At 37.6% G+C, this 12,082-nt stretch overlaps 1 protein-coding gene across 1 annotated transcript in view; it reads left to right on the top strand.

Moving 5' to 3' along the window:
* The window catches only part of LARP1 (La ribonucleoprotein domain family member 1), a 53,499-nt gene that overhangs the window by 15,581 nt on the left and 25,836 nt on the right, over positions 1-12,082 (top strand). The window contains exons 2-3 of the mRNA XM_029284847.1: positions 3,955-4,016; positions 9,918-9,983. The gene's annotated coding sequence lies outside the window, so the exon portion shown is untranslated. The remainder of the gene's footprint in view (positions 1-3,954; positions 4,017-9,917; positions 9,984-12,082) is intronic.

The raw sequence follows: 12,082 nt of genomic DNA, 5'->3' as shown, positions 1-12,082 counted from the left end.
ACCTTTTAGAGACTGAGTGCTCAAACTGCAACCCAAAACCCACTTATGCATCGTTGGGTGCCGGGTGGGTGTGGCCCATTGGCTGGGTGTGGCCAATTGGGGTGTATGGCCCATTGGGTGGGCATGGCTGCGGTGGTAATGGCAGACTGGGTGGGACTAAAAAGTTCAATCAATCAATTCCAACTTTGCAAGATCTTTTTTCCCCCGTGAAGTTGAAATTGACTGATTGATTGAACCTTTTTTTTTTTTGCACACGGCAGCGGAGGCCTAAAGTGAAAAGGTTTTATAAAACCCAGCTGAAGGCCTAGGACTGGGGCGATGGCACGCGTGCCCACAGAGAGGGCTCTGAGTGCCGCCTCTGGCACCCGTGCCATAGGTTCGCCACCACTGCATTAAGATTTTCCTCAGTAGCATGTTGAGTGACTTCTAACCTGGGAGACCCTTCATCTGCAATGTATCGTCAGTCATATTATGCTTTCTATCCAGCAGCTTTCTTGGTAAAATACAGGAGTGGTTTACTGTTACCTTCTCCCATGTAAAATGAAATTATGGCTTTGTCATTGTTGCTAAAGTGACTGTCCACCTCAAGCATCTTCCTGTATCACTGATAAATACCTGGTTGTTTTAGCTGATGTCATCTGAGATGACCTTCTTGCCTTGGGTGACCCTGCTGTGATTAAATATTCTTGGCATACACTCCCAGTGTTCTTTGTCTCTCCTCCCCCCCACTCACACCATGATGAGGTAGCAAGCAGGACTGGGGGAGGGGAAGCAGATCTGTTATTAATATTAGACCAGCTATTATTTTTTATTGTCTTACATAGAGTTTCCTTCCTTTATGGTATTAATCCAAAATTGGGACGGCACTAATGGTATTTAGTCTTCTACTTATAAATGCCTTTTTTAGTGAGAAATGTTTTATTGATTGGCCCCAAATTAGACAGTCATCAACAAAACTTAGCAAATAAACATTCAGAGGAACCACCGGGAAGATAGCAACAACCACTGCCTGTTGTTTCAACACATAAATAAAAGGTTTTTGCTTTTCTGGAATCCTAGAGAGAGTTGCATGCTTATAACAAACTTGGGTTGTTGTCCTGTGTTGCTAGATAAATAATTTATGTATTGTCCATATCAGCAAAAAGTACTCCTGTAATGTAGACATTCTATGGCAATTCTGTTTTTTAGTTGCACATTCTTTGCTATTGTTACTATAGTTCTAGATTTATCATATTAGTTTGCTCTTTTCTGCAGTTTGATCTCTTTTGGGTGTTGATGTTATCTTACTAGCCTTTTTTAAAAAAAATACATAATTGTAAGCATTTAGCAGAAGATTCTGACACATACTGAGTGTGTTTATGGAGTACATGGTGACAAAAAATTATATCGCAGATTGTTAGGACTGCAGAAAAATCCTGATTAGATTTATTAATATTCATTATATGATCATCCTAAACAGAAGTAAGACAGCATGTAGTATCTATAGTGTGGAACAGCTTAACACTCTGTCCAGAATTGCTGAAGTGCAATGGGCAGACTTGTGACCCAGAATTGGATTGGGTTATATTTTAAGATGCACAGTTGCCTGCTGCAAAGCAGATTTTAGACATGCTTCATATCAAGGAGCTGTCCTTAGCTTCTGCCATTTGGATACAGAAAAGTTTCCTACATCTCTTCTGAGAGAAAATCTTTTGTAATATGGTTCCATGGTGGTGCAAAACTTAAAGGGATGCATATAAAGTTGTGAAGTTGTGAGTGAAAAGGTTGGGAGAAGAGAGATTGAAGTAATTTACATGTGAGAAAACTAGACAATTTTGGAGATTGTGTGTGTGTGTGTGTGTATATATATATATACCTACCTACCTACACACACTTTCTGTTTTCAGATTCCGCTTTTTTTTAACCTCACCTCATAGTGTCATCCATAATATTATTTAAATAATTCTCAGTTTATTGGAAATAACTTCTTCCCAAACTTGAAGCAAATAAATCCCCCATATGTCATTATTCCACTTTTAACCATCCCTTCAAAACTGCATGGCACTTCTATAATGCACAAAATAGATTGTGTGTTGGGCATATTCCTTTTTGGCACACCGTTTCATTAAAAGAAGACAGAGAAAGTTCATGAACTATTGAATAAAATGAATTCAAGTACTCCTTTAGCAGCACTTGAAGTTCTGTTATTTTGACAGAGCATTTACTATTTGATTCCATCAGGAATTTTTCTTCAGAATTCTGGTGAATGCAGTGTGTACTTGCTTTGGGTTTTGAACATTGTGAGGCTTAAGTCTAACCTTTGGAACATGAGCAACTGACAGGGAGAGGCGAGATAATATTAGCAATGAACATGTTAGTGTGTTTTGAGATACTGTATGTGCATGTGCTAAGTGGCATTTGAGTTTTTATCTGAAGTCCATATAAATAAGCAGTACAAGAAAATTACTGCTAAACTTATATGATCTGTTGAGAATGTTACAGTATAAATGCCTTAATTACATAGGCTTAAACTGACAAGCTTTGCAGTTAAAAACAAGCTCTCTCTGGAAACGAGTAAATTTCTCTTAGTTATGGCTTTGAATATAGCTGTTCTAGATCTGTAAGTAGAGGTTACTAATTTGAATGTGTTACTTTAGCTATCTGGCTGGAATTGATGGAAAAATAGAAATGTTTCAAATATATTACTATAGGCGATGCAAACATATTGAAATGCAGTTAAAGTTGAATAGTCTGCTTTTTCTATGCCAACTGCACATTAGTTCAGGTACAGTGTACTTGAGATTCTTACGATCAGTACAGAGAAGTTAGGAAGAAAATAATATCTTGTAGATGACATTCTACATCAAGAAATCTATGAAAAATATTATGGGTGTTCTCTTTTTTTTAAACCCTACTATTTGTGACATTATGAATAGCTGTAGCATTGTAATTTATAAGCTATTTCATAATGATCATATCTTATCTAGCAAGATTGTTAGAACAATTATTATTCTAAACTGATAGCCAGTTTAGGATATTTAACTGGTTGTGTGTTATCATGCCTGAAACCATGTGATAGCTGTTTTACAATTTTATTAACAGTTGTGAACCCTGTTCAGAACCTTCTATTCTTTTCTGTTGGTGAACAAAGTATATTGTTCAACTTTTCCTTGCATAGTCCAGAGTATACTGTAACAGGATGCTTTTGAAACAGAGAAGAAAACTAAGAAAATATTCTGAAGTTTGCAGCATGATTTGATTTTGGATTTTGCCTTAGGTTGATGGATACTGGATTAGATCTAGATATATATTACATTCTAAAACTGTTTCTGTATTTAGTATCTGTAGAGGCTCAAATTATCAACTTCACTGGCAGTTTCTGCAAAGAAAAGATGGTAGATAAGGATGATTCTATCACCTCCCATGGATTCAGACATTAGAGCAGGGGTCTTCAAACTTGGCCCTTTTATGACTCATGGACTTCAACTCCCAGAATTCCTCAGCCAGCGTGCCTGGCTGCGGAATTCTGGGAGTTGAAGTCCATGAGTCATAAAAGGGCTGAGTTTGAAGACCCCTGCATTAAAGTATCTCTCCCCCCCCCCCAATCTACCAGAAGACACACTTTTTGGAGAAAGACTTTAATGAGCCTAAATTCAAAAAGCATGCTAACTCTTCAGAAACAGTCCTGCTCTTTTTTTTTTCAGTGAACAGATGCAATTTATAGCCTGGACTGTATATCCAATCCCAGTGGATATGCAGTTGTACACATTCACTTTGGTAGGAATTGAAGCATGACATTTAAGTTTTCTTATTTTGGGGTGGACTAAAGAAGAGATATAAACCTTGCATCTTGTATAATGTGATTGGGTACATGATTCAATCAGAAATGGAAACTGCATTTTCTGTACATAAATCTATATTATTTCAGTAATGAAATTGGTGTTCTAATGTTTGACTTTTCTCCATTTTTATTAGAACATTCAACTCCAGCCAAAGTGGTGAAAGCAGCAAACCTAAGGCAGCGGAAAGGAACCAAGGTATGTACTAACATGTTCTTTTATGCAATGATACGTACATTTGGGGGGGTGGGGGTAGGCATGGTATATTTGAATGAACCTAGTTAGTTCCAGACAGCTCAGAAGCTAATTTGACATCAGGATTTTTAATACATCACTTTACATTTGCTTAAATTGAATCACTTTCTTAAAGAACATTTGCAATTTAACAGTCACTTTTAGTTTTCAAAATCTTAGCTATTTTAGTATAATCCATAAAGACCAGCTGTCTGCTTTACCCCTGAGTCATTTATCAAAAGCTTAAAAACACTGCTGTGACTTGGTTCTTTAAGGGACTCCACTTTTTTCTTCCTTTCATTGATAAAATTGCCCATTCTTATTCTTGTGCTTTCTGTCTTTTTAACTATTTAGGAATTGGTATTAGGAAAGATCTTATCACATGCTCACCATTTATTCAAAGGTAGAGAAAAAATAACTTTGTCAAAAACTCTTTAAAAATTCAAGTATGCAATGTCAGCAGGCTCTTCTTGATCCATGTTGATACTCTCAAAAATCTCTAGAAGATTGGTGAGACAGTATTTACCCTTCCAGAATCTGTGCTAATTTCTATCGTGTGTTTTAATATTAGTTTTTTTAAATTACTATTTCTAACAACTTATTTGGAGCAGATATTGATGACTGACATATAACTTCATGAATCTCCCCAAGTCCTTTGTAAAAGTTGGTGTTGCATTTACTACTACTACTACTACTACTACTACTACTACTACTACTACTACCATCATCATCATCATCATCATCATCATCATCATCATCATCATCATCATCATCATCTTTGGGATTCACAATTTAATTCTAATAACTCTGGTAAATACTGCCCAGAGCCCCTCTCTGAGGGAGATGGGCAGTTAAAAAATCTGAAATATAAATAAATCAGATGAGCGTCTGGAGATTTGTCTCTCGAGATGTCCAAAAACCTCTTGTTACAGTTTTCTTAGTTGATTGGGTTCCTTCCCTGAGAAGAGTCAGTATGGGTACATACATTTATCCCAGATCTTTTATAATGAAGACCAAATGGAAAAAAATTCACTTACTTCCTCTGTAATCTCTGTATCATGCTTGAATATTTCTTACACTTTGGGATATCCAACAACCCAACCTGGCCAGATTTTTGCTCCAATTAATTTTTAAATACATTCTTACTGCTTCCCGTTATTTTTTCCTTTGCTTTCCTCAAAAGATCATGATGATGTTCCTTTTCCTTCTGCATTGCTTGTTAAACTTTGACATCTCTTAGGCCAAAGTTTGTGCCTTTGCATTCTCCTTCAAGATTTTTATTTTTTGAAGAAAGTTTTGCCACAGTCTGGCTACGGTAGTGATAGAGAGCATTGCTGGCTTCTTTCTTTACTTAATTGACCTTTTCTGACATTGTGAGTTACTTTCCAATTAAAACAAGCCATTGTGCTTTTGAAGAACATCCAAACATTATGAAAAGATATAATCTTCTTGGCTCTTCCTTTCAATGTCTCTTTTCAATGTTCCCCTAATTTAGAAGTTTCTCCTTTCATACTCATACTTGACTGTTGGATGCTGTTTCCTATTTGCATTTATGCTAAATGTAATAGTTCTTTGGTTATTTCCAATTACCTTCTGTTTCCTCAAAAATTTTGAATCAGATAATGGAATTAAATCATAGATTTAGATTAAATGAAATTGTTCTCCCCTCTAGTTCCTCCAGGACCGTCTGAAATATCTAGGAATTTGGACTTGTGGCCTGAACATGAATTATTATAAAAACATAGCCTTTGTTATTATAAAAACGTATCCTTTTGCATTATTTATTTATTTTTCATCATCTCACAGTTAGCTAAGAGTGACGAAATTATTTTCATTAGCTTCATTCTACTAGTTTCTTTTTAAATACCTGCTGAAAAGTTGACACACTTGTTAGTTTCTTCAAATCCTATCCTTTTCTGCTAGTTATTTCATGATAAGTATAGCACATGGTTTCTTTTAAGGACCTGGTAAATAATTAGAGTTGCTCTGGGAGTAAGATGAACGGTCTCTAAATATGATATATAAATAAAATAATACAGCATTAAAATAAAGGCAGGGAATCCTGTAGGACCAAAGGTCTGCTTTTTGTGTCAGAGAGACATTAGAACTAGATTGATAAATCCTAAATTTCCCAGCAACTGTATCTGATAATACCACAGTGTTCCCATATTTAGCCAAAGTTGTACAACTGTACTTCTGTTATTTTGACTGTGCCCATTCAGCTTCCCTCTCCACTTCTAATCACTAATTCTGTAAAATCAGTTCCCTCTTCAGCACAGCAGGACCTGTATTTATGCTGAAGTCACCGTTTAGAGATACTACCTACTATGGATCCAGTTTTTAGTCAGGAGGACTTCCGGTCTTCTAAAGAATTATTATTTTTTCACCTGATGAAGAGAACAGTGATTAAAATTTACAGAGAGCATAGTGCCTTACCTCCTATATATTTATTAATTATATAGATTTATATGGCCTCCCAATCAAAATGCAACTCTAGGTGATTAATATCAATTAAAATAAATTGAAAAAAGAATAAAAGAAAATACATTGTACTTTCCACCCAGTCCCTTAAAAAAAGTAATAATCACACTGAGATGAGTTCAGTGCTCAAGGAAAAATTTGGCTCTTTAAACACTGCACAAAAGGGCATCAAGGTCAGGGCCATCCAAATTTTGTAGGATATGCTGTTCCCTAAGCCAGGTACTATGACAGAAAAAGTACACTCCCATTAAATGACATGGTTTAATAGATGGGACTGGATTATGGCCACATTGCTAGATAGAGCTTGCCAGATGAGGGAAGACATTGGAGACTGGTCTTGCAAATACAATGACAATTTGCTGTGAAAAGAGATATATATAATAAGATGTTAACCAGCACCTTGAATTGTACCTGGAAGTCCACTAAGAGCCAGCGTAGCTCACAGAAGAGAGGTGATATTTGGGTAAACTGACTCACACCTATAATTCGGAATTCTGGACTAGTTGCCGCTTTGGAATGGTCTTTAAAGGCAATCCCATACATTGCAGTAGTCCAGATGGAAACAATCAATCAAAATATGAGTGATAGTAAATAGGGCCTCCTAATTTAAGAGGAGCAATTGGCACAAAGATGTATCTGTGCAAAAGTTCTCTTAGCCATAGCTGTTACTATTTCTTGAAAGAGAGTAAGATGACCCCCAAGAGCATAGGAGGACTAGCTCTGTTAAGGGGTACTACCCTGCTCAGAGCTAAAGATGTTAAGTTCTTAATTCAGTTTTACCAGAGCTCAAGTTGTAACTATTCCTTTTCATCCAGGCTCCCACAACCTCCAGACACTGAAAAAGCATTTTGATACATCACTTTGTTGAGCCAGGGTGGAGATGTATAGTTGAGTCTCATCAGTATATGGATAGTATCTGGCCCCTTGATGTTGGATGACCTCACCCAACAATTTACAGATAGTGTTGAAAGCTGCTGGGAGATCAAGAAGCACTTATTTGAAACAAACACGTTCAAATTCAGTTTTATTTGACAGATGCCTAAAAGTTCCTCGCAGCAGTCTTGCAGGTGTTTATCCAGGCTCTCTCTCCTCAAGATGGGTTAATTCACCTTAAACAGAGCCACTGTTTGGCAATTTGCAGATATGATGCAAGCAAATGAGCAGTTACATTTTGTCACTCTTAGCACCCTTGGGTAATCTTTAATAAAACCCATGTTCAATTGGATTTACTCCTTACCTTCCTCCAACAGTAGGCGTTTCTTTTGTTTTATTTCCAAAACCCAAAGGGCTATCTAGGTTCTAAAAGCAGCTACACAGTACAATCTGATCCAAAGCCCATTGTTTTGTTCCAGGTTATGAATAAGTTGTTCCAGGTTCTAAGACCTCAGTCATCTGAAGTACTAGAATGTTAGGGAAACCCCAGTGCAATGGACTGAGGAAATGGATCCTACCTGCTTGAGTTAGGAGACAGCCCAGAAGTACTCCGACAAATAAAGTGATCTCACTATGACAAGGAATTATATACATTTACTCCATAATCAGATTGTATCACATTGTTTCTGCCCTGAGACAAAAAAAAATAGATTCATGATCAGAGCTGTGGGTCAGGCCTATTGTCATGATGGTCATGAATGCTGAACCATGTTCAATTTCATACCTAGAGAAGCCAAGTTGAAGTGTCCCAAGTCTATGAATTTAGAAAATTCCACTGCCAACCTGGCCGCAGAATCAAGCAGCTGCATCAGGGAAGCAATAATCCCAAGTTGATCCTTCAGGCCCAATTTTACAAGTAGGGTTTTTCATCCAGATGATGCAGCATCCCTGAAGCCACAGGGTTCTCCCTGATAACTGATAGCCACTCTTCCATCCATACCATGGGATCACATCTGATGCCACACTTGAATCCCACAGGGCCTAATTTCTGAGTTGGGAGGATTCCACCTCCATGCTTAACCAGGTTTTGGTTATACATGCTAGCTTGGCTCTTTCACTCATGATTGAATTTTTATTACAGGCATTATTAATGGTGCAAGCTTTTTGCCTATATGAGAAACTGCTTACCCACCAATACTTAACTGTGATTACCATTGTTGTGCTCTTGCATTCTTTGCCACAATTTTTCCCTGCATTCTCATTTCCTGATGCACTGGAAACTTTTGCAGTGTTCTGTAGGACAAGGTTCATTCTCTTCAGTGGTTTTTTTTTTTTATGGTGATGCTGTCATGTTAAGGATCTACTTAATTCTTTGCATTTTTGAAAATTTTTCTTTTCCTCCTGATGCAAGTCATGAAATATTTGTAAATAAACTGGTGGCTCCCATTAAACCCTCCCCACCCAGCTGTATGTGTAAGAAATATTCAGAGAGGGAAAAATAAACAAATCAGGCAGGAAAACATACCGAAGTTAAACTATTCTATATATTCAGGAAGCTGGTCTCAGTTTTGCGGTCTGCTGCATTGGTTTTGAGTACTGAACAGGAACAGTGGGATCTTTTTTCCTTGTGTATAAGCAATAATGATACAGAATCTGTGTCACTAAGGATTCTGTCAGATAACTTATAATTACATAAAAGCCATCTGATTTTTCCTAATCTCTGGAAAATAATTAAGCCTTTCTTGTTTTGCAATGTAACTCAAAATGACTTGGAAGATTCTCTATTGCTTTTGTGTAAATTTCATCATGCTCACCAGATGGCACTGTGTATGAAAAAAATATGTTGAATTTATTAAATGTATTTTATGATGTTTCCCATGGAGTCATCGGTAAGTTGTGCACAAATACTAGAATAAAAAATTAAAATACAGCATTACAATAACATAAAAAAGCTTTTAATAAAAAAAAATCTGCAATAAAATAGAAACACCCCTACACACAGAAACATAGGCATATACAGAATCATCCATAAGGTTCATAAAGGAGAAACCAGTTTTGGCTTCACTCACTTTTTCAAAATAATCGGCTAAGTGACATCTCACAGAAAAGGAAATTAAAATTAGAAACCAATGAAGGAGAAGTTACATACGTTTCAGGTAACTTTCAAGTTGAAAAATAGATAAGCTCTACGTGAAGCAGAAGTGTAAGTAAAGTCGATGTGCTTGACTTACTACCAGCCCTGAAGTGGAAAGACATTTGTGGAGGAGCTGGGGTCTTGCGAAGGGATGGGGAATTATCTTTCATAATTTTAAAATTAAAAACTCTGACATTCTGTGTCACAGAATACCAAATAAAGCATATATACCACAAAGGTGTCTACCTGGTTGGAATGTTCTGTTATGGTATTACGCATCTGAACTGCCACTAGAAGGAATAGAAATACTTAAATCTGGACTTGTATAGAGGGTCAAAAGTTGAACTTGATTTTGTATTATCTGTTTGCTGTATCAGGTTGGTGACTTTGGGGATGCCACAAATTGGCCAACGCCAGGAGAAATAGCTCACAAGAGTATACAGGTAAGAATATATTCTGACTCGGGGGAAAAAATCACATCTGTTTGGCCTATTTGTGAATTAATGGAGTTGCTGAATGAAGAATATTCTCCAACTCAATAAATTCTGTTTAGCAGGAGTGTTCCTTATCCACGAAGCGGCTTGTTATAATAATATTAGCAAAGTACTATTTCATTTTCATGTTTTTGTGTTTATTGGTTGATGCTACTTGATTTGGACGAGGGGATAGATGGGGAAATCATCAAATTTGCAGACGACACCAAGCTGGCAGGAATAGCCAACACTCCAGAAGACAGGCTTAGGATACAGGAGGATCTGGACAGACTTGAACACTGGGCGCTATCTAATAAAATGAAATTCAATGGTGAAAAAAGTAAGGTTCTACATTTAGGCAAGAAAAACCAAATGTACAGGTATAGTATAGGGGGGTACCTTGCTCAATAGTAGTAACTGTGAGAGGGACCTCGGAGTCCTAGTGGACAATCACTTAAATATGAACCAGCAGTGTGCTGCAGCTGCCAAAAAGGCCAACACAGTGCTGGGCTGCATTAACAGAGGGATAGAATCAAGATCACGTGAAGTATTAATACCACTTTACAATGCCTTGGTAAGGCCACACTTTGAATACTGCATCCAGTTTTGGCCACCACGATGTAAAAAAGACGTTGAGACTCTAGAAAGAGTACAGTGAAGAGCAACAAAGATGATTAGGTGACTGGAGTCTAAAGCATATAAGGAAAGGCTGCTGGAATTGGGTATGTCTAGTTTAATGAAGAGAAGGACGAGGGGGGACATGATAGCAGTGTTCCAATATCTCAGGGGCTGCCACAAAGAAGATGGAGTCAAGCTATTTTCCAAAGCGCCTGAAGGCAGGACAAGAAGCAACGGATGGAAACTAATCAAGGAGAGAAATAACATAGAACTAAGGAGAAACTTCCTGACAGTTAGAACAATTAACCAGTGGAACAACCTGCCTCCAGAAGTGGTGAATGCTCCAACACTGGAAGTTTTTAAGAAGAGACTGGACAGCCATTTGTCTGAAATGGTATAGGGTTTCCTGCCTGAGCAGGGAGTTGGACTAGATGACCTCCAAGGTCCCTTCCAACATCATCATCATCATCATCATCATCATCATCATCATCATCATCATCATCATCATCATCATCATTATTATTATTATTATTATTATTATTATTATTATTATTATTATTATTATATCTGAGTATGTTCTAGAAGGAAGGTATTACTCTATTATTTTCTATTATATTGGATGTGTGGATTTTTTTTTGTTGATTTCCGTTATTATTGTAACATCTATTACTACAGATACTTAATTGGCTATCAAACAACTCTTCAAAACAGCAAATATTCCAAAAAGTACAATAAAATAATCTTCAAGTAGTTGAATTGACTGCTTCTGTTGTTCCTACATCATATTCTTCAGTATAGCTTATATCCAATAGTGGATATTTTTCATTTCATTCTAGGAGAGAAGATGCTCAAAACTGGCTATTGTTCTTGGGGCTTTTGCTGTTAGGTGTATATATGGGTAAATTATAAGTGTCGATAGAGACATGCAGATGTTCTGTCCCAGCCTACGTGAGTCCTTGCTATGCTCACAAGGAGAAACCCCTCTTCCAAGAAACAGGCAGGAACCGCAAGAAAAAACCAACCCCTTTTATTCTCACAGACAAGAGTCAATGTCCAAGGCAAACAAACACAGTCCACAGAAACTCGATCCTCAACACTAACGGTTGCCTTCAGCAACCAGTACCTCCCACACCTTCCCTTTTATAATTCAGCCAAAGCGTGGCTTCCTAATGCCTTCTTCTTTGCCTTTGGAGTCGCCCCATTGCATTCCTCTGTCCTACTCGCTTCTCTTGCCTGCGCTTTCGTGCATCCTGGATTTGTCCCAACTGTTCTTCATCACTGTCCAACTCAGGCTCCCAGCACAGCTGTATCTCAGCCTGCGAGTGAGTAGAGGGGCCAGGCTTCTCATCCGACTGTAAGTCTTGGAGCTCCTCAGAACCTTCCTCTGACTCTAATGTCACTCCAGGCCCCTCCTCCTCATCTGATTCCTCAGACTCAGCTGCCGGATCCAC

The sequence above is a fragment of the Protobothrops mucrosquamatus genome, unplaced genomic scaffold (genome assembly GCF_001527695.2).
Source record: "Protobothrops mucrosquamatus isolate PMUCROS unplaced genomic scaffold, P.Mucros_1.0 scaffold1018, whole genome shotgun sequence".
Lineage (NCBI taxonomy): Eukaryota > Metazoa > Chordata > Lepidosauria > Squamata > Viperidae > Protobothrops > Protobothrops mucrosquamatus.
The sequence above is the reverse complement of the archived record's forward strand: the minus strand, read 5'-3'. Positions and strand labels throughout refer to the sequence as shown.